The sequence below is a fragment of the Macaca thibetana genome, chromosome 1 (genome assembly GCF_024542745.1).
Source record: "Macaca thibetana thibetana isolate TM-01 chromosome 1, ASM2454274v1, whole genome shotgun sequence".
Lineage (NCBI taxonomy): Eukaryota > Metazoa > Chordata > Mammalia > Primates > Cercopithecidae > Macaca > Macaca thibetana.
In genome coordinates this window covers 110003806-110025782 of record NC_065578.1, presented here as the reverse complement: position 1 = coordinate 110025782, position 21977 = coordinate 110003806, and the positions used below count along the sequence as shown (strand labels likewise).

The following is a 21977-nucleotide window of genomic DNA, read 5'->3' as shown; positions in this document are numbered from 1 at the left end:
AATTCCTCCTTCACATGGTTGATGGTAAGATCAAATGAGATGCAATAAAGCACTTAGTGCAATGCCTAGCACAATAGGTGCCCAGTAAACAGTGGTGTCATCATCATCATCATCATCCTCATCATCACATTCTTCTTATACTAAGACTTCACTGGAGATGCAGGAAGAGGGTCTTGAAAGTTATTAACTGGTAGGGTTGGGAATTCCATGCAGGGAGGTGGAAGAAACAAAGACTCAGGTCCCAGAGCACATGGTGTTCTCACGGAACCAGTACCAGCCTGGTCTGGCTGGTGCCTGAGGCCTGTGTAGAGGTGAGGGCTGAGATAAAGCTGGGAAATTGCGACTCTTGCGGGCAGGTGTAGGAGTTTACACTTGATTGTGTGGACTGTGGGAACAACATTTCAACATGGTTGTGTATGTATGTTTTCTAACATGCGTTAATGGTGAACTTCAAGAGATTTTTACTTTTTGTTTTGATATTTCACATAAATCAAAAAACCATAATAATAAATTATAAAAGATACACACTGAGATGTCTCATTCTCACTCTGCCCTGTCCACTCCATTCCATGATCCCTGTAGATAACCACCGAGAATCATTTCTTGTGTATCGTTCTAGTACTTTTTGTGCAGATATGAACAAATGCAAATATATCTTTCCCTTCCTCTGATTTTTATACTCAAAAGTAGCATACTAAATACACTGGTTTACCTTGCTTTTTTTCACTTTATAATATATCCAGAGCTTTTTTCTATATCAAAACATAGAAATACACCTGTTTCATTTTTATAGTAGCATAGTATTCCATGTATGGCTCTAACACAGTTTATTTTACCAGTCCTCTAGTGATAGACAGTTGGGGTGTTTCCAGTCTTTTACTATTACAGATCATGCAGCAATGAATGACCTTGTGCATATGTCATTTTAATATACTCAGGTGTATTCATAGAATAAATTCCCAGAAATGTGATTTCTGGGTCAAAGGGTAAATGTATTGGCAATTTTGAAAACTGTTGCCAAATTGGCCTCCATGGGGCTGAACCAATTAACACTCCCACCTCCAATATATGAATGAGAGGGCCTGTTTCTTGAGAGCACAGCAAAGACAAATATATAGTTAAACTTTTGAGCTTTTGCCAAATCAATAGGTCAAAAAATATGATGTCTCAGTGTAGCTTTAATATGTATTTCTCTTAATTTTGAGTGAAGGAGTGTATCTTTTCACATATTAAGGAGCACATGCACTTCTTTGTCTGTGGACTGATTATTCATTGCCATTTCCCACTGTTTTATTGTATTGCTTACCTTTTACCTTATTGACTTCTTTCAGCTCTTTATATATGAAGGAGATTAGCCATTTGTCTGGATGATGAGTTACAGATATTTTTCCCACTTTATCATTTTTCTTTGAATTTTCTTACCATATTTTTACCATGTAAAAGTTTTGTTGCTCTTGTAACTGAATTTATCAATTTTTTTATTTTATGGCTTTAGTATTGTGAGTCATCTATTGAAAGATATTCTTTATGATTATAAAATACTTCCCTGAGATTTCTCCTAGTAATAGAATTTTACTTTTTACATTTGAATCTTCAGTTTATTTGGAGTTTACACTGGTAGAGGGTGTGGGATGGCTATTCAGTAGTCGTTACACCATTTATTAAAAAGCCATCCCTACTCTCATTGTTATATGAGATGTCACCTTTATCTATACAAATTTATAAATGTACTCAGGCTATGTCTGAACTTCCCATTCAATTCCATTGATCTGTTTATTCACGTACTGGGACTACCACACTCTTCTGATTATTGAGGTTTTACAATATGGAATAAGTAGTGGGGCATTTCCCTACCCATTACAAATAATGTATTTACAATGCTAGCAGACCCGTTAGAATGCTTCTGCAGTGGGACAAGGGCTGAGCAAGGGCTGTGTGGCCAGAATGGGCAGAAAGAAACTGAACTATCCCTACTCTAACAGAAGAATTGCCAAGACTTGGAGACGAAGTCTTAAAAATGAAGGAGGAAGAAGTCAGGATGATGCCAAGGTTTTTTATTGGCAGCCCCAGTCTTATTGATTTTATTACTTCCAAATGGCCGTGGGACCTAGAAAGAACCTCAAAATAAGAATGCCTTTCCAATCAGACTTTTCACCAATATCAACCTCTATCTCCCAAGACTTGCCACTTATTATATTTTTCACGATAAATGTATTGCAGATTATTGAAAATGTAAGAAATAAAAAAAAAAATCCACTCGCAACATGATCTCAACATAACCGTTTTTGGTATACTGGCACATTTTTCCCATCATTTTTCCCAGCATGTGTAGTAGTAGTTGTTATTGTGTAGTTTTAATAGCTTTATCGAGGTATAACTTATACTGTACAAAATACATTCATTTTTAGACTAAGTATTAATGTTTTGGTAAATTTAGAGATTTATATATCCATCACCCCCAAAAGTTCACTCCTGCCGGTTTTCATTCAATCCCTACTCCCGCCCCAAGCCCCAGGCTACCACTGTTCTGCTTTATTTCTCTATAGATGTGGCATTTCTGGAAATTTCACAGGAGTGGAGTCATACAATATGTGTTTCTTATGTCTGTTTTCTTTCACTTAGCATGTTTGAGGTTCATCCATGTTATAGCATATACCAGTAGTCTATTTCTTTTTTATTGCTGAATAGCATTCCATTGTATGGATATAGCACATTGTGTTAATCCAGCAGTTGGTGGACATTTGGATTCCTTTCTGTTTCTGGCTATATTGACTATTCTTGCTATAAGTATTCTTACATAAGTCTTTGGACATATGTTTTTATTTCTCTTGGATGGATACCTATAAATAAATTGCTAATATGGTAGGTGTATGCTTAACTTTTTAAAGAAACTACAAATTATTTGCCAAAGTAGATTCACCATTTTACATTTTCACCAACAATGAATGAGTGTTTCAATTTCTCCCTATTCTCACCAACAGATGTTATCCTCAGTCTTTTATATTACAGTTTTGTAGTATGTATGATATCTTCTTGTGCTTCTTTTTTTTTTTTGTCTTTACTGTTCTGATCATTGTGCTTTTAATTTGTATTTCATAATGACTAATGATGGGAATATATTTTCATGTGCTTATTATCCATTAGTATATGTTCTTTGGTGAAATGTCTATTCAATTATCTTGCCCATTTTTAAATTTGTTTTTCTTTTTTACTGAGTTATAGAAATTATTCATATATTCTGCATGTGAGTTCCTTGTTAGATGGAGTGAAAAGAGCAGAGAGGGGCCGGGTGCGGTGGCTCATGCCTATAATCCCAGCATTTTGGGAGGCCAAAGCGGGAGGACTGCTTGAGGCCAGGAGTTTGAAACCAGCTTGCGCAACATAGCGAGACCTTGTCTCTACAAAAAACAATTTTTTGTAGCATTTATTAATGTTTTCCTAGCCTGGATCTATATTTTCATTTTCTTAATTGTGTCTTTTAAATGCAAATGTTTTTAATTCAGCGAGGTTTAATTTATCAATTTGTTCTTTTATACATCATGCTTCTTTAGTGTCATATCTAAGACATCTTTGAGTAACAAGGTCAAAACATTTTCTGTTTTTTTCTAGAAAGTATATAGCTTTAGCTCTTTTGGTTAGGTCTAATGATTCATTTTGAGCTGATTTTTGTTTATGACATTAGGAAAAGGTCTATGTACATGTGTTCATGTTGCATATAGCTGTTCAGTTGTTCCAGTGCCATTTGTTGAAAGACTTCTTTCTACCTTTGTGTCTTTATAAAAAATCAATTGTCCATATATGTGTGAATCAATTTATGGACTTTCTTTACTACTCCATTGATCTATTTGTCTATCTTGACACCAATACCACATTGTTTTTATTACTGCAGCCTTGGTTGCAGTGGTTATTCTAGGTTCTTTGCAGTAATGTATAGCTCAATTTGTCAATTTCTGTTAAAAATTCTGCCAAGATTTTTATTGAGATTCTATTGAATACGTTGATTAATTTGAGAAGAAGTGATGTCTTGATAATATTCTGACCTTGGAATGCAGTCTATTTTTCCAATTATTTAGGTCTTTCATTTTTACCATTAATGTTTCATAATTTTCAGTGTATAGGTCTTTCACATCCTTTTTCAGATTTGTCCCTAAGTATTTTATATTTTAATGCTATTGTAAATGGGGTTTTTAAATCTCAATTTATAATTGTTTGTTGTTAGTATTTAGAAATATGATTGATTTTTGTACATTGATCTTGTATTCTGATATCTCTCTAAACTCACTTATGAATTCTAGTAGCTTTTCTGGTAGATTCCATTGGATTTTCTACATAAATAACCATGCCACCTGTGAATAAAGACAATTTTGCTTCTTACTTTCCAATCTAGAAACTGTTTATTTCTTTTCCTTACCTTATTGTACTAGGTTCATGCTCCAATAGAATCTTAAATAGAAATGGTGAAAGCAGAAATCCTTGTCTTCTTGATGTTAGAAGGAAAGCATTTCGTCTTTCATCATTAAGTATAATGTTAGCTACAGGTTTTTCATAGATGCATTTTATGAGGTGAAAAACAACTCCCTTTTTTCTTAGTTTGCTGAAAGATGTTATCACAAGTGAATATTGAATATTGTCAAACATTTTTCTCTATTAAGATGATCATGTGGTTTTGCTTTTTTATATTTTTCATATGGTGAATTACATTGATTTCTTGAAGTCAAACCAACCTTGTATTCTATGATAAACCCCATTTGGTCATGAAGTATTATTCTTTTCTTGTTATTTTGTATTTGATTTGATACGTTTTTATTCCATTTGTACATCTATGTTCATGAAGCATATTGTCCTACAGTTTTCTTTACTGGTGATTTTTTGTCTGGTTTTGGTATCAGTGTAATGCTGGTCTCACATAATGGATTGACAAGTATTATCTTTTCTATTTTCTAAAAGAATTTGTGTAGAATTATTTCTTCCTTAAACATTTGGTAGCATTAGTCAGTTTAGCCATCTGAACCTGGAATTTTTGTTTTAACTAAGAAAATTAGTTAAAACTAAGCAGGCTTTAAACTACATATTTATTTTTTAAATAACTATGGGGTACTGGGTTATTTGTTTCCTTTGTCTGAGCTTTGGTAGTTTATGTCTCTCACAGAATTTCTCCATTTCAACCAAGTTGTCCAATTTATTAGCATAAAGTTGTTTAGAATTTCCCTTATTGTCCTTTTAAGGTCTGTAGAATTAATAGTAATGTCATCTCTCTCATTTCTGGTGTTGGTTATTTCTCTTTTTTCTGGTTAGACTGGCTAGACACTTATCTATTTTATTAATCTTCTCAAAGTGCCAGTTTTGATTTCATTGATTTTATCTGTTGTTCTCTGTTTCATCAATTTCCATTCTAATCTTTATTATTTCCTTCCTTCTGCTCATTTTCGGTTTCATTTGCTCTCCTTTTTCTAGTTTCTTAAGTTGGAAAAGAGGTCATTGATGTAAGATCTTCTTTTCTAATATAAGCATATAATTTTATCTTCACTCTGCCATGGCTAGAAATCCTACCCCTTGTTGTTGCTTTTCAATAAAGTTATAATCAGGCTGTATATACAATTTTATGTATTTTATTGGGCTAAGGCATTATGCCATGTGAAAGCTATGGTTAAAATTAGCATACTAATCCATTTTTTATTGACACCATTAAAAAAATAGCCAATGAACCCCTACCCAACCAGAAAACAAGAAGTGGGACTCTGCAGGACAGAGCAAGTCTGACACCAAAGCCGGTATCCGCACCCAGGAATCCCCAGAGATTGGTTGTCCAAGAGGGTCATATGGAGGCGCTTCCATTATTTTAGAATTTCAAGAAGCCTGAGAGAAAGTCACACTGTTACATGTGACAAGCCTGCCCAGGCAAAACAGAATGTCAAGAGACTCTACTTGGGGCTGAATTCTCACACTTTAGTGAGAGTGAGGCAGTCCACAGCCTCTCGCTCCAGCCAGAAGCTATGTTGGTTGTTACAAATGTTCAGGTTGTCAACGGTGGATAGACGCACTCACTCATCATTACATAATAAGAGCAGTTTGTTTTGCAGGCAAGATGATCCAACATGCGGGGCCCCTGGCGGTGTGTGGGGAGGATATTTTAAAAGGAGCTTTCAGTGAGAATGAACAAAAATCAGGAGCTATGTGGAAGACAGAAGCACATAGGAGACCGACTTTACCCATGTCAAATGCTACCTTGACCCGGTCCTGGCACTCATTCCACCCTGCATCCTCACCTCAGACCATCCGTTGGTTAGGCCAACAGCTCACCATTCATTCATGCCCTGCATAGACCAACAGCTCACTGTTCACACCCTGCCCTGCCCTGCCCAGCCCTGCCCAGCCCTGCCCTCTGGCCTTCTGCCAAGTCAGGTTCTTAGCAGCACACCCTTCACCTCTGAGAATGCGCAATGGGAAAAACAGGTGAGACGATGGGCAGTCATGCCTGGGAGACAGAGTTTGCTTGCTATGGTGGGCAGATATTCCCACCAATCACAGTAGACCACAAAACAACAGGAGGACCTGGGCTGTGGATGGGGCGGTAATCAGTGAGTTCCTGGGACCTGTGTTTGCTGGGTGCGCCCAAGAACAGTGAGGTGATCTCTAAGACGCTGTCCACACTGAGAGCCTCCAAGGCTAACCTGCCTGACAGGGTTCACACAGAGCGAAAGCAGAAGAGAGTCTGGAAGGAGAGACCGGGATGTGTGAGGACAGGGCTATGTTAGGGATATCCAATTTGGTCTGGGGGCTGAGAAGTCTAATAGGAGCCTCCTTGCCCTGCATACCCACCAAATCGCAATCTCTCTCTCTCTCTCTCTCTCTCTCTCTCTCTCTCTCTCTCTCTCTCTCTCTCTCTCTCTCACTAACCTGCTCTCAGGAAGCTCACACAATCGCAGTTCACAGCACCATTTGCTACAGGGCACTTGAACAGGGAAAGGTGGTCTCCTAGGACATGAAGTCGGCTTGGAGAGACTGGGAGCTGTCCAGGGTAGGGCTGAGGGGTTTGTTAGGCAGAGGGTGTAGGTTACTTTACCTCACTAAAGCTTCTGTTTCTGGGTTCTGTACTTTTAGAATGCGGAAGGGGAAGTGTTGTCAGAGATGTGACCTCAGGTGACTGAAGGTGCTGGGGTTTAAGGCCTTAACAAATAGGTGGCGAAAAAAAATCATACCCTCAAAATCTCCCCTGACCTTTTATTTAAGAGCCCTTAGGACCTGGGATGGGGGATGCGCAGGGAGCCAGGCGCGGCTGGTTCAGAAGCCCTGCCAGTGGCTGTCCAGTCCCGGTCTCTCCCTGCTGCGTAGGCGTTGACGGCTGCAGCCCTCCCAGATTGCAGCAGCGCCGCCCGAACCGCAGTGTGCAGATGCCGCTGCATGCGGCGCCCTCTGGCGTCCAGTGGCAGCTCGTGCGTCGGTCCTTTCTGCAGAGCTGATCTCCACCTTCTCTGTGTAGGTGGGGCCTCCTTTACAAAGAACCAGCCATGCCTTTGGGAGTGGAAGCAGATTTCATAGCCGAGACAGGAGAGCTTGCAAGAACCTCCCATGTGCCAGGCACAAGGTTAAAACAGGTATTATCATACATGCATCCATTCGTTTTCCCAATGTATTCCAGGCATCTCCTGGGAAGTAATGTGTAAGCAGAGGCCCCATAAAGGAAGGGAGCAAGTCATGAGCATGTTTGGGGGTAGTCTCCCAGAGTGGGGACAGCCAGGCCACAGGGATGCATTCTCTGGGTGTGGAGACCAGCAAGGAGGCAGCTGCAGAGGGTGGTTGGAAATGAAGTCAGAAAGATGTCCAGGGGACAGATAGTACAGAGCCTTCTGGGCCATAGGACTTCAGGTTTAGTTCTGAGAGCAGTGAACAACCATTGGACTTTGAACAAAGACATAAAACAACTCGATTCATGTTGTTTTTAAAATTACTCTGGCTTCTGCGAGGGCGTGAATAGGAACAGGAAGACCTGTGAAGAGACCAAGTGAGAGGAGAGTGTCTGGGGCCAGTTTGCTTCGCCTGCCAGAGGAGATAAGACATCTAGTTCAGAAGATGGTCTGAAAGCAGAGGCCATAGGAATCCCTGCTGGATTAACCAAAGGCTGTGTCCCGGGGTTTGGGCCTGAGCAACTGGATGAGGGAGAAGTGGTGCTACCCAGATGGATGGGGGTTCAGGTATGGGGGCATGGGAAGGAAGCAAGAGTTTAGTTTGGGATATGCCATGTTTGAGCTGCCAATTAGACTCCAAGTCATGATGTTCAGTGCACCTGAGCAGGGCTCTCTACCCTCTCCATCCTCTCCTTATGTTCTTTTCATGGCTCTTCTGGGTCTTTTTGTCATCTGAGGGCCACCCAGGCCTCCCCATCCTACCTCCGAAAGGAAAGGAAACCCACACAGAGCAGCAAGTCCACAGGGAAAGAATGGAGGAAAGGCGCTCATATTCCAGAGCCACACCCCAACTGGATGGCAAGGTCAGAGGCAGTCAGGGTTCTAGGCTCCACTCTCCAGAGGGGAATTAAAAGAGGACAAAATGCCTTTTCTCACACACTGACAGGTCACTCACATCTCAGCCAGGAGTGTGGTGGCGTGATCATAGCTCACTGTAACCTCGAACTCCTGGACTCAAGTGATCCTCCCACCTCAGGCTCCCACGTAACTAGGACTACAGGTGGGTGCCATCCTGCTCAGACAATTTTTTAAATTATTTTTTGTAGAGGCAAGGTCTCACTGTGTTGTACAAGCTGGTTTCAAACTCCTGGCCTCCAGCAGTCCTCCCGCTTTGGCCTCCCCAGATGCTGGGATTACAGGCATGAGCCACTGCATCCGGCCCCTCCCTGCTCTTCTCACTCCATCTCATCCTGGGGGATCTCATTCTCGCCCTTGGCTTCAACGACCCCTCCATGATGATGACTCTCAACTCTCCATTCCCTACCCTCAACCTCTCTCCTGAGCATCAGGCCAGCATTGCCATCTGCCCTGTTGACAAGGAACAGGCCCATCAGAGCAGCCCCACAAACCCCCATGTATGCCAGAACTGCCCACCATGTGAGCTCCATCCCTCGACACATGCATGAGTGCACACACACAGGTGCACATGCACTGCACACACCACCCCTCTGAAGCCCTGCGAAGGCCCTCCACAGTCTCTCTCCCTGTCCCATCTCACTGATCACTGAATCCTACACCCCCTATAGTGTTTCCCTTTTGGTGCTTTTCTCTTCACCACTGCCTTCATCCCTTCTACCATTCACCCATTGAACAAATGGCCTGAGTCCAGACCCTTGACATCTCTGAGGTGAAGCAACCTCCTCCTTACCCATTTCCTGCTTCTGTTCTCAGATCCATCCTTTCCACTACACTCTACATTTCCCAAGTTATCTTTCTGAAACATAGCTTGGATCTCCCTCTCAGAACTCTCAATGGCTCTCTGTCACCTACAGGACAACCCGAACTCCTCAGCATGACTTCAAGGCCTTTCTCAGCCTTCCCCCATCGACCTCTCATCTCACCACGTCCTCCCACACTGCTTGCTCCTGGCGCTCCATCTGGTGCAGAATCCCTGGCACAGATGAGGCTGCTTCTCTGGTCTGTCCCTGTTGTGCCTTTTTCGTGGAATCCACTCACCAATTTGGTATTTATGTATTAAGCACCCAGAGTGCTCCAGGCACTGGGGGTACAGGAGAGAACAAAATCCTCAAAATCCCTCCTCACACAGTGTGAGACAGGCTGTTCCAGAGAGCCCTTCTCCAGGGAGTGAATGAATGAACCAGGTGGCGAGGCATGCAGATTGCGCATGCAGAATGCCCAAACCTCACCTCAACACCTCTTTCGGGGTCTTTGGACATTCTGCTCCTCCATAAAGACATCTCTCAATGTCCATCCTTAGTGAAGGCTTTCCTCTTATTAGGTGCTTTTGTACTTTATTCTTCTATTTAAGCCAATTCATTCTGCCTTGGGTTAGAGTCAATTGTTGACAACTCTGCTTCAGTATCTATCCTTCTAAGGAAGGAACTAGTATTTATCAATCACCTCCTCTGTGCCACACTCTGTGTGTCCCCCACAGTGCTTGGCTCGATGCCTGGTTTAGAGCTGGGGCTAGAGGACAGACCATGACTCAGCTCCTGCCTTTTGCACCCAGCTGCTGGCTATGTGGCTACTGGCAAGCTACTCAGCCTCACCAAGCTTGTTTCTGTAACTGTTGAAAGGGAGTGAACATAGCACCTGCCTCTGTTAGGAATTATCCTTCTCACATAGCCTGGAGAGTTTCAGTTAGACCCTTGTTCCCAGGCTCTGTTGTTTTTTTCTTAGGAACCATGCTGGCTTCTTTATGATCTAACTCTGGGGGTCCCATGTTTCTTAAAGAAAGAACTTTTGCTTATTTCCTGAAAGCTCCTGGACTTCGGAGAGGTGCGGCTGGAAGAGAAGGGAAGTGGTATGCAGCCCCCTAGGAAGTCACTCTTCTGACTTCCTGCTCAAGGTTGCACAGCTCTAGTAAGTGGCAGAGCTGGGATCCCAGCCCAGGCCTCACTGATCCCCATATCAACGGTTCCCCCATCACATCTCACTGCCTGTTTAAAAGGGGAAAAAGGACTTTTGAAGATGCCTTCTTTTGAAGTCACCTTCTGACTTCCATCCTCTCCACTGCTCTCTCCACTGCTGTCCCAGAGAGTTGACCTGACAACTGCCATGGGCCCTGACCCTGACTAGATGCACCTGGGTGGTGGGGGTGGGGGTGGGGCTGCATTCCCAGCCCCTCATCATCTCAGGAAGTGAAACCTGGGCCGGGGGCTACAGATGCCCCATCTCTCCAGGCTGACTTGGGGATCTGCAGGTTATGAAATCCCTGGTTTAATCCAGCAGATTCTAATGGCCAGAGTTCAGAGAAGAGAGGAATTCCTTTGGGGCATGCAGGACCCTTAAAGCATGGCTCTGCCCAGGTCCAAAGACCCCTGGGGAGCCCTACACCACACCTGAGGGCAGAAAGGACGTCAGTTTTCTCTTTTTCTGAGTTAGTGAGGCCCTTTTCTCCTCCCATCTGGTTTCCACTTCCTTGGGCACGTCCCTGCACCCATGTGGCCACTGGGGGGCACTGTTGGATGATCCTGGAATTTCAGGCGACAAGCAAGCATTCCAAGACTCCTAGTCGCCAGCCAAGGAAACCACAGGGGTTCTCCACCCCAGGCGTCCCCAACCCTCTGTCCCTCCTCCTAGTTGTCCTTTGTGCCCCAGGCTCTCTTCTGCTCCTAAGTCATCTTCCCTGTACTCTTCCAGATACACGTTGGCTCTGCAATACCAGGAATGCCAGGATGCTTTAGCCACCTTCTGTCCTCTACCTTTCCCTCCCCTGCTTCAAAGACTTTGGTCCATCAAAGCACCAAAGCATCCTGCTGCTGACACTAACAAGTAGTGCCAAGGTATTGCCTTTAAGGAAGATCAGGAGCGGAACATCTGGTGGCAAAGAAAATCTTTCTAATAGCCCCATTCTAGTGACCAACTTGCACCTCCTTCTAGCAGGAGAGTTCGGGAGTAGGGGACTTAGAATGTTTTGTTCTTTTAAGAAATTCAGAACATATGTATGTTTAAAATAAAAATAAAAATATTTGAGCCAGAGAGGCTGAGTCACTCCAGAGCCTCAGATTTGAGTTCCCAGGGCAAGCGCCACTGCCTCTCCACGCAAGAGCTTACTCCAATCAACAAACACATTTTTTTATCCAATTGTTTTCTACCTAGTCTTTCGCACCTCTAATTCTACTTCCTTAGCATTCGAGTAAGGCCCTAGGTAAGTGGTGCATGGCAGGCAGGCCCTGCTCTGTTCTTACAGGTCACCTGTGGGTGCTTTAGGCCATCAGACTTCCAGTAAAGCCAGTCATTTTCCTCAGATTCAACTTCAGGAAACTCCTCACTGCAGTTTCAGCCTCCTTTCTGCAAGGCCTCAGAGTCAAAGATTCCCTGTGTTCCCTTTGTGATGACCCCTCTTGGACTCAGAGAACATCATTAAGATGCACTGAGCATCAGGTTTGCACTGTTTGGAATGTTTGCAGGATTCATTTTCAAAATGATTTGGCATGTTCGAAAGTCCTTTCTCCCTTCTTAAACAGACAGTGAGATGTGATGGGGGAACCGTTGATGTGGGGGTCAGCAAGGCCTGGGCTGGGATCCCAGCTCTGCCACTTACTAGAGCCGTGCGACCTTAAGCAGGTCCTGTGACCTCTGAGCCTTGATGTCCTCTCAGTAAAATAGTGACAGTAGGAGGACCTACGGTGCCAGTGGAGATAAGGGAGATACATGCATTCGTCTGCTTAGGGCTCCCGCTCCTCGGCCAGGTAAAGTTGAAGAACGAATCATAGAACAAGAAGTAGCCCAGTTTTCCCATTTTACAGATGAAGAAACAGGGGCCCAAAGAGGGGAAGTGACTTACCAGGTCACCTGGTAATAAAGTCAGGACAGGAACTGGCAGGTCAAGGGCCTTTCCATGATATCAAGTTGCTTCTTGTTTTTCTGTTCTATTCCTCTTCTCTACTGACCAAAGGCCATAAAAGGGAGAGAAGGACCTGGGGCTTAGAGTAACCTTCAGGCCCAGCTAATTCAGCCACATAACGCAGACACTAAGGCGTCAACCTGCTTTAGGCTACGTTTATGAAGCAAAAGCAGTGATACTGTCTGCCCTTCTGGGCTAACTGGGCCACACCAGGGTCAAAGTGTTCTTCTCTGGAGACTTTGATACATGGCCCACTTTGAAGTTAGAAAACTTCAGAGGATGGCCAGGGTGGTGCAAGACCTCAAGCCACAGCATGTAAGGAAGAGTTAAGGACCTGGGAATAATGACCTCAAAGAAGAGAAGCCACAGAGCTTCTGGCCACTGTTTTCAACTTTGTAAAGTGCTGATGTCTGCAAGGTGCAGGGGAGGGGAGGAAGAATTGCTCTGTATGGCCACAGGTGGGTAGAGAAGCCTGAGTGAAAGCTTCAAGAAGGATAATTCCTGGTCCACAAAGGCAACTGAAAAGTTAGCTCTGTCCAAAGTTGGAATGACCCCTGGTAGGAGGCAATAAGCACATGTGAGCAGAAGCTGGAAGACCATGGGTGCTTAGGAGACCTTAAAGCACAGAGTGACTACTGGACAGGACCAGGTTCAGCCCACAGTATACCCAAACACTCTAATGAGAACAACACAGCAGGATGGATAGGAGCATGAATTCTGGAGCCACAGTGCCTGAGTTCAAACCCTGGTTCTTGCCTGGACTGGCTGGGTGACCCTGAACAAGATACTTAACCTCTCTGTAAAATAGAGAGGGAGCCACCAGCTCTAGGAAACCCTCCTCCCTGCCCTGCTATCGTCTGATACAGAGGCTGCCTGGTGCATCCTCCTCCTGGCAGTGATGACTGGTGCAAGGCTGGTCTTCCCTCTTGACCCCTCTCAGCCTCTTGGGCAAGAGTCAGAAATAGCCCCTGGCTGGCCCTGTGGCAACTCAAATTTCTTTGTAAGTGAGGGCCCTCTAAGGACACCAAGTCTAGGGGCTGAAAGGCAAGGAGAGGCAGTTAAGCTGTGGGCACCATAGAGGCCGTGCATCTGCTGGTGTTTGCTGGTTCACAAACACTGCCAGGGCAGCTTCTCCGTGCCCAGCCTAGACCAGACACCAGTATGCAAGGGCAGAAGAGACATGGCCCTGCCCTCAGGGTGCTTCCACCTAGTGGAAGACCATGTGCGGATGAACACAGGCCCCTCAGGACTTGGTGTGACAGATCTGTGTCTGGAGCATAGAGTTGGTAGGTGGAGACCAGGAAGAGAGTTGAGAAAGCCTCCGTGGAGGATGTGACATGAGTTGAGTGTCAGAAGAAGTCATTGAAGTGACAGAGAAGGAGGAAGGCAGGGATTTCTGGCCAGGGGGCTGCTGGAGTCAAAGCAGAAACACCTGGAACCATCTGGAAGCTCACATTTCTTGATACCTTCCTGGAAGTCACTGAGATAAACACCTTGGGCACACTATCTCATTTAATCCTCAGAGCATGCACTGGGCATTATTAATCCCATTTTACAGATTGGAACCTGAGACTCAGAGAGGAAAAACACCCCACCAAAGGCCATGTGAGTGGCAAGCAGTGGAGGAGGGGCTCCACCCCAGGCCTGTCTGACTTCAAGTCTTAACCTAACCTGTCTGTTTTCAGCCAGTTAGAGCCTTCAAGGCCGTTTAATGTGATGCCAGTGTGGACTTCCAGGATGGGGGTTTAGAGGGAAGACAGGGGAACATCAGATCATGAAAGACTTTGCTCGCCTTTTAGGAAATGCAGGTTGATCCTAGCAATAGGGCGCCAATGAGGAGTTGAAGAGGTGACAGATCCTACCTGCACTTTAGCAGGGTCTCTATAGCAACTGTGGGGAGAAGAGACCAGAGGGGAGCAAGTCTGAAGACAGGACCAACAGGGGTTGCAGTGGCCCAGACTGTGCTTGCTGGTGGCTTGAACCAGGGTGACATGGGGAGGGAGAGGGAAACAGAGAGAAGCAAACAGACACCAAGGCCAAGTGATTGGCTGCATGTGGAGTGTGTCGGGTGAAGGAGGAAGAAAAGTGTTGATAAGGACATCCAGGTTTCTGGTTTGGGCAACTGGGTGAATGTTGTTACCCCTGTGTTACAATCACCTGCACTATTCAGCACAGTAACATGCTGTACAGGTTTGTAGCGTAGGGCAAAAGGCTCTACCATACAGCCTGGGTGTGTGACAGGCTATACCATCTAGGTTTGTGTAAGTACTCTATGATGTTTGCACAATGATGAGATCACCTTACACATTTCTCAGGACGTAGCCCCATCGTTAAGTGACACGTGACTGTATTTCCACCACTTTGCTATTCTGCCTTTGAGTATTAGTAGTGGGGGCCTCATGGTAAGACAACCAGCACACTGCTTGAACCAGAGCAGCAGCTCCAAACCGTGAGGGAGGGACTACCCTCATTAGCCATTCCTTAACATGTTCTTTTCTTTTATTTATTTATTTATTTATTTATTTATTTGAGACAGGTTCTCACCCTGTCACCCAGGCTGTTGTGCAGTGGCGCAATCTCAGCTCACTGCAGCCTCCACCTCCCTGGGGCTCAGCTGATCCTCCCACCTCAGCCTCCCGAGCAGCTGGGTCTACAGGCATGCACCACCGTGCTGGCTGATTTTTCTATTTTTTGTAGAGATGGGGTTTCACCTTGTTGCCCAGGCTGATCTCAAATTCCTGGACTCAAGCAATCTGCCTGCCTCAGCCTCCCAAAGTGTTAGAATTAAGGGCATGAACCACTACACCCAGCCTTTGTTTTTTTTTTTTTTTTCCCCCCAAGACAGGATCTTGCTCTGTCAGCCAGGCTGGAGTGCAGTGGCATGATCATGGCTCACTGCAGCCTCAAATTCCTGGGCTCAAATGATCCTCTCACCTCAGCCTCCTGAGTAGCTGGAACTACAGGGACAAGCTATTATGCCCAGCTAATTTTAAAAAAAATTTTTAGAGGTGGAGCCTTATGTTGCCTATGTTGCCTAGGCTGATACTGAATTCCTGGCCTCAAGCAATCCTCCCACCTCAGCCTCCCAAGTTACTGGGATTATAGGCATGAGCCACCCTGTAATAAAAGAACATATTCTTTTATTTAGCCAATATTGCAGTGAGATGAGTGTGTAGCAGCTCATTCAAGACAGGAGCCAAGGCCCAGGCATCCATGAAGGAGCCCCTTAGAGGCAGCTGAAGTTAATCTGAGAAGCCTTCCTGCAGGAGGCTGACCTTGACTTTGGAGGTAAGTAGTGGGCTGGAGTGGAGGCCCATGCCACTTCCAAGGGAAGTTCTCAAACGTCAGGCAGATGCACAACCACAACATCAGCAACAACAGTGACTTTAACAGAGTCCTGTTCCACACTGACCAGGCTTTGCTTCTCCATGCACCTCCATGGGTATTAATCCTCTGTAGTCCTAACCAAAGACATGTTAACACACACTAACAATGAAGGTCCATTTCCCTCCTTCCTTCCCTCCTTCGCCCCCTCCTTCCTTCCTTCCTTCCTTCCTTCCTTCCTTCCTTCCTTCCTTCCTTCCTTCCTTCCTTCTTTCCTTCCTTCCTTCCTTCCTTCTTTCCTTCCTTCCTTCTTTCCTTCCTTCCTTCCTTCCTCACTCTCTTTAAGCCTATGAAGCAAGGGGGTAGGGGGGCCTAGTGTCCTACCTATTTTATTAGTAAACTGCTACACAGAAAGGTCAAGTGAGTGAGCTTGGGTCACATAGACTGCAGTCCTGGTCAGATGCCTTGCCTTGTCCTCCTCTTTGGGAGCCTTTGGGTCCTGACTCTTGCACCACCACTGCCTCAAGGCCCTCAGTTAAGGTATGAACAGTTAATCACCAGCACCAACTCCCTTCTAAACCAGATTGGCGTGAAGTCAGGTTGCCTCCAGGAGAGACGACCCCTGGGGAATCTCTGTTCCTGAGACCAGAAATTGAGCCCAGAGGCCTGGCACCGAGCTAACAGTAAAAGTGGACAGTAGAATGGCATGGTGACTTACAAAGTCACACAATCTTGAGTTCTGTTCCAGCCTTACTACTAATCAGCTAAATTACATTGGTCCTCTCTGAGCTTCAGTATCTTCATCTGTAAAATAGAGACAATGATATATTTCCCACTGGCTGGTGGCAAGGATTAAATCAAATGATCTCTGGAGGGCTGTCAGTCCAGTGTCCTCCTGCCCTGCCTACCTATGGGTGAGTGCGGACTGTGCCAGCACATGGGTGAGTGGGCTGGTGGGGAGCATCAAGCAGAAGTGGCAGTCATGCCAGGAAGGGGAGCTAGTTCCCTGGGAGTGACACCTGAGAAGATTCACAAATGGGAAGAACTAAGAGATTCTGCCTCCAGTCCCTCTGTGTGGGTGTGGGTGTGTATGCACACACAGTTATAAACTCTTCTTTTAGATGACCGTAGTCACCAATCACTCACGGTGACAGCCACCACAGCCCTTCCCTCTGCTGAGGGCAAGGCCTGGCTCTCAAGCAGGAAACCAAACCAAAGGGAAGGGAGTGGTCTTTGGGGATTTTCACCCTGCCCAGGGAAAGGATCAAGGGACACTCTGGCTGCTATTGTGTGGCCAAAAATCAGAAATGGAGCCCACCACAGAACTGGAAAGGCGGTTCAGTTAAGTTAGCTGGCTGTCCATTCTTTATACTAATTTTGTCCTTATTACCCTGTAAAGTAGCTTTGCTCTCCCATTCAACCAACTAGGAAACGAACAGTAGGAGTCTCAGAGAGTGTCAATAACTTGCTCAAGTTCATACAGCTAGCAAGCGTCAGTGCTGGGAATAGGGCCTGAGTTCTTTTCCTACACAGCACTGCCAAACCAAGTACTGACAGATACTTTTCAGGGCAGAAGCCCTGAAATGTGCCTGAACAACTGTTATGATGGTTCTTTTTTTTTTTTCCTTCTTTAGTTAATTTCTTTTTTTGTTGTTGTTCACACTTAAGTTTAAAGGATAGAGAGAGGACAACATACCCCTGAGGCCAAGTCACAAAATAGAAGCAGAGGTCAGAGGAAGATCTCAAAGAGGGAAATGAAATTCAAGGGCTACTCATTCTACCTGCACAGTGTGGTGTGGGAGCTAAGGGTACATGTCCTGGAATCACAAAGAACTAATTCCAGTCCTAGAGTCACCACTTATTAACCTCAGGCAGGTGATTTCACCTCTCACTGCCTCCATTTCCTTTCCTATAAAATGGTACTAATGTATACACTAACTTCTAGGGCTGTGAAGATTAAATGTTGCCCTGGGTTAGAAGTGCTTAGCACAGGGTCTGACACATGGTAAGCCCATGTCACCAATTATGACAACTGATTCTCCTTCAAGGGCTTTTCTCTGTCCACAGCTTCTGTTTTCAAGAAGGAAGGCAAAGGAAATATATACATATGATCAAATGGATAAAGCATCTGACTTTGGCCACACAGGATTACCTGACTTTAAATGACAGGAGAACTCAGTGTGCCAAGTCGGAGAAACAGAGCCCCTTGGTGCTGGTCAGGGGAGGCTTTCAAAAAGAGTATATAGGGAAGGGAACTGGCGGTCAATTTGGTAGAGGGGTGGGAATGGTGAGATCTCAGGGAGAGTAAAGGGTGGGGCAATCTGGGAAGCAGAGGGAATAGGGCAACAAGGACCTGGTGATTGGGAGCCTGGAGAAACACCCCAGAGCTAAGCTGGAGGCTGAGAGCTATGAGGAGAGTTTCACAAGGAAGCAGAGCAGAGAAATCGTCATGTATTCAGTGTCTGCTGGATGCTAAACTCATTCAACAATTAAAACCTCACCACACCCTTAGGGACATCCTGATTTTTCAGAGGAGGACACTGGTGCCCAGAGAAGTGAAATAACTTACCTAGTAACTGTTAGGGATTTACACTTCCATCTGGCTGCCTCCAAAACACCCGAGCCGTTCACTGACTGGGACACTGACAGGCCAGGTTCAAGGGACTCTAAACCATACCAGCCCTTCTCTATAGTCATCTGTCATCCTTCAGGCTCCTGGAGGCCACTGCCCTCCCAGACCACCCCCTGCAGCTCTAGGCAGGCTCCCAGTCTTCAACCACACCTCACAGACTACCACTACGAAATGCCAGAATCCGGAGTCGGGCCTCATGGGCTTTCGGGGCTCTCCCCATGAGGCACACACATAGAGAGGAGGGTTTCCTGGCGGGAGGGTGGGGGAGTGCCCAGTGGGGACTTCTCAGTGCTAGAGCCCCTCTGAATCCAGAGCTCCATATCTACCGCAGTCTGATCTCAAGGAACCACCACTGTTTGGCACACCTGTCTAGGTGACCCTGACAGGGACCTGGAGAACAGAACTAGCAGGGGCTTGAGGCTGTCTTATGCCTCCCCAAAGCACCCTGGACCTTCTCAGATGCCCTATCTAGGCAGAAGGCAGGCTGGGCTGCCCACACACATTTCCCAAAAGCAAAGGGCATCCTCGTCTGCCCACCTAGGGTGCTGTAAGCTGCACTCTCAAGTTCAGAGCCCCGTGGGCCAGCTGGCTTTGCAAGTTCTGCCGGAGGGCCCGTTTTGTGAGTAGCTGACTCTTCCCAAGGGCAGCAGCGTGTCCCCCAGCCTTCCCTGCCCGGGCCCTGGGGGAGGGAGTCGGGGAGTGGTGAGGGCCAGCCCTGCAGTGCTGCCTGTTCCTGCGGCTCCTGTCGGTGGGGGCGAACACAGCAGAAGAGTTTCTGCCACACTGCGGACCGCACCTGCTGCATTTCCCTGTGAAGCCAAATCTTTGCTGGGTAACAGGGAGGTGGGAAGCCGATCTGGAGAAGGGGTCGCGACGGCGGGAGAAAGGGCAAGAAAGGGGTCTGCAGATCCTGTCTGGCGGCACCACAGTAATAGCAACACGTCTCCCGCGGGGCTGGATCCCGCCGTGGGCCTGGGATAGCTGCTATTGATTATCTCCTCCTTGCCTACTTCATTACGTTGGCAGGAGCCTCTCTCACCAGCGCCCCTCAACTTCTGCCCTCCCCAGTCTCCCCGGCCCAGCAGCACCCAGCTGAGCTCTCCTGGAGGTTCTGGTTAGTAAGCCGGGCTCTGCCAAAGAATGTTTTCCTCGCGGGGCGGGGGCTGAGGCCCGGGGGCCAACGAGGTGACGAGCTCGGTGGCGGCGGCTGGCAGCTTGCCGCCCCAGCCCTGGCCCCCACCGGCCCCTTTAATTCGAGTTCGCCGTGGAGCCAGGTGCGGCGCTGCGTGGCGCGGTGCGGCTGCGGGCGGCGGCCGGGAGCTCCGTACGCGCCGCCCGCGGGACTGCAGAGCCGGCTCCCGGCTGGCCGCCCGCACCCCGCCGCCGCCCGCTGCTGGGGTTCTGCCGGCGCTGGCCGTAACCCAGGAACATGGAGGCCCCGGTGCCCATCCGGAAGGGTAAATCCGTGTCGGGGCGTTGCGTGGCGCGTGCTGCCTTCCCTGCCCGGCGGCGGCGCCCAAAGGGGCTGCGGGGCATCCGGCGGCGCAGCCTGCAGCGCAGCAGGCTCGGGCTGAGTTCCGGGCGGGCAAGCCCTTGCCGACCACTGCAGTCCGCTCGGCAAGTCCTGGACCGGGGAGATCAAGGGGAACTTGCACCCTGCTCAAGAAGAGTGCACAGAATGGGCTCGGGACCCTCTGGGGTTTGCGTGGCGCGGGGCGGAGGGCACGGAGAGGAGCTGGTGGGTGGTGGGAAGTGCAGCTGGCAGCATAACCAAGTCTGGTAAATAGCGCGGGTTGGAGGACCTGAACCACTTGGGACGGCCGGGCTGCATTCGCCTCTACGGCACAGAATAACAAACAGCTTTGCTGCAGAGAGGGCTTTCCCCTTCGCTGGGTCCGTGGGCTGCAGCCGAGCCCCCGCGCTTAAAAGGAAGCTGAGATCTGGGGCAGCAGCCTGGCGCCGGCTACTCCCCACCCCCAGAGATCAGGTTCCGGGATTTTTGGGTGGAGACTGAGCCTCCGCGGTCCCTCGGCTGGACCCCGGGGGCTTAAGAGCTGAGCTGCGCTCGGGCCCGCAGCAGGAGCCGACCGCGCGGGCAGGAGGGGGTTAAGGTGGCGCTAGCGGCCGCGGCCAGCGGGAGGGTCTGGTCCTCTGCGCCGAGGCGAGCTGTGAGCGCGCCGGACGGAATCCCGGCCGGAGCCCGGGGCGATGGGGAGAGGGCCCAGACCCCTCCCCGCCCTGGGGCCTGCGGGATTGGGTCGGCAGGGGGCCAGTCCGGAAGCCGGCTTCCTCCAGGCTCCCCCTCTCGCTGCTGCCAAGCAGCCTCACAGCTAGGCAGGCTGAGCGTTTGTTCTGTGCTCCCTGCTGAGGAGATGTGAGGGATTTTCTCTTGGGGGAGAAATCAGTGGTCGAGCGACTGCCCAGCTCAAATGCCACCCGGCTCAGAGGGAGGCCTGCGGCCCAGGGATCCCGGAGGGAGCGTAAGTTCATCCAGCTTTCGTACAGTGCCGACTTTGTTGTGTGGGGTCTCCCTAGATGCGCTCTGAAGCAGTCTGTGTGTGCTGGGGGGGTGGGGTGCTTCTTTTCCAGGACTGGCTGAGGTCAGAGCTTGTAGACAGGCTGCAGTGAGCTAAGCCCTCCTCTTGGGAGCTGCTGTGCCCTGACATGTGGGGGTAGGAGTGCTTCTTCCAGAGTCCTTCCTGAGAGCAGCTGGGGACTAGGGACCTGGATCAACCCAGGGTGGCCCCTGGATAAGGCAGGCCCAGCTAAGCCTGAGTCTTGCTCCCTGGGAGAAAGTGCTTCAAGCTGATGGGAAGCCTGCCCAGAAGAGGCAGGAAGGCTGAGGGATAGTCCTCAGGCCTGGCATCAGAATGGAGGGTGAGCATGGGGGCCTGTCACTTCCCATGAGGGAAGCTCCTAGGCCCTCCTAAATCTTGGCAGCTGCCCAAATGCCCTGGTTCCACCTTGCTGCTGTTTTTTTCCAGGCAACGTCACACCTCCTGAGGACAGCCAGGACTCCAGCTTTTGCTGAGCTTTGCATCTTGCCTCCTTCCTTCAAAAGGCTCCAGGCCCATGCTCGGCTGTCTTCAAGTCCCGCATGCCCCTGGCCAGGCATCACATCGCCCCTCCAGCCCAGCCCAGTCCTAGAGCTCACCTCCAGGACCCAGAATCTGCCCTCCTGCCCAGAATGACTCACCATTATTTCTAGCTGGAGTGAGAAGACGTGATGGGGAGTTGGGCTGCCTGTTTGTGCATCTAAGATTCCTGCAGCATCTGATCAGCTCTGCAAGGAAGAGAGCTTCAGGTTCCTGTCTGGTCAGGTAAATCAATCTATCATTTAATAACAACCTTGTGTAGAATCATTAGGGTAGAGGCCAATGAGGAAGACCCAGGCCCAAGATCCCCCACCGTGAATACCTCCCTGGGTACGAGTATCTGAGACATTAGTGCAGCACCTGGGAGAGGGTCCACTTTTAACCTATTAGCATGGGGTTATGCTCCACGAAGCCTGTGTGGTACAAGTGGG

The 21977-nt window shown here is 47.8% G+C and overlaps 2 protein-coding genes across 7 annotated transcripts in view; both read left to right on the top strand.

The window, feature by feature from the left end:
- LAMTOR5 (late endosomal/lysosomal adaptor, MAPK and MTOR activator 5) overlaps positions 1-21977 on the top strand; it is a 301434-nt gene that overhangs the window by 77998 nt on the left and 201459 nt on the right. The gene's annotated exons all lie outside the window — the stretch shown is intronic.
- The window catches only part of KCNA2 (potassium voltage-gated channel subfamily A member 2), a 38329-nt gene that overhangs the window by 4792 nt on the left and 11560 nt on the right, over positions 1-21977 (top strand). The window contains exons 1-3 of one of the 6 annotated variants that reach the window (XM_050746308.1): positions 8448-8685; positions 15644-15783; positions 21436-21771. The gene's annotated coding sequence lies outside the window, so the exon portion shown is untranslated. Of the gene's footprint in view, positions 1-8447; positions 8686-15643; positions 15784-19216; positions 19566-19822; positions 19909-20732; positions 20932-21435; positions 21772-21977 lie in introns of those variants that run through there. The other 5 variants (XM_050746299.1, XM_050746295.1, XM_050746286.1 and 2 more) reach the window with 5 other exon arrangements.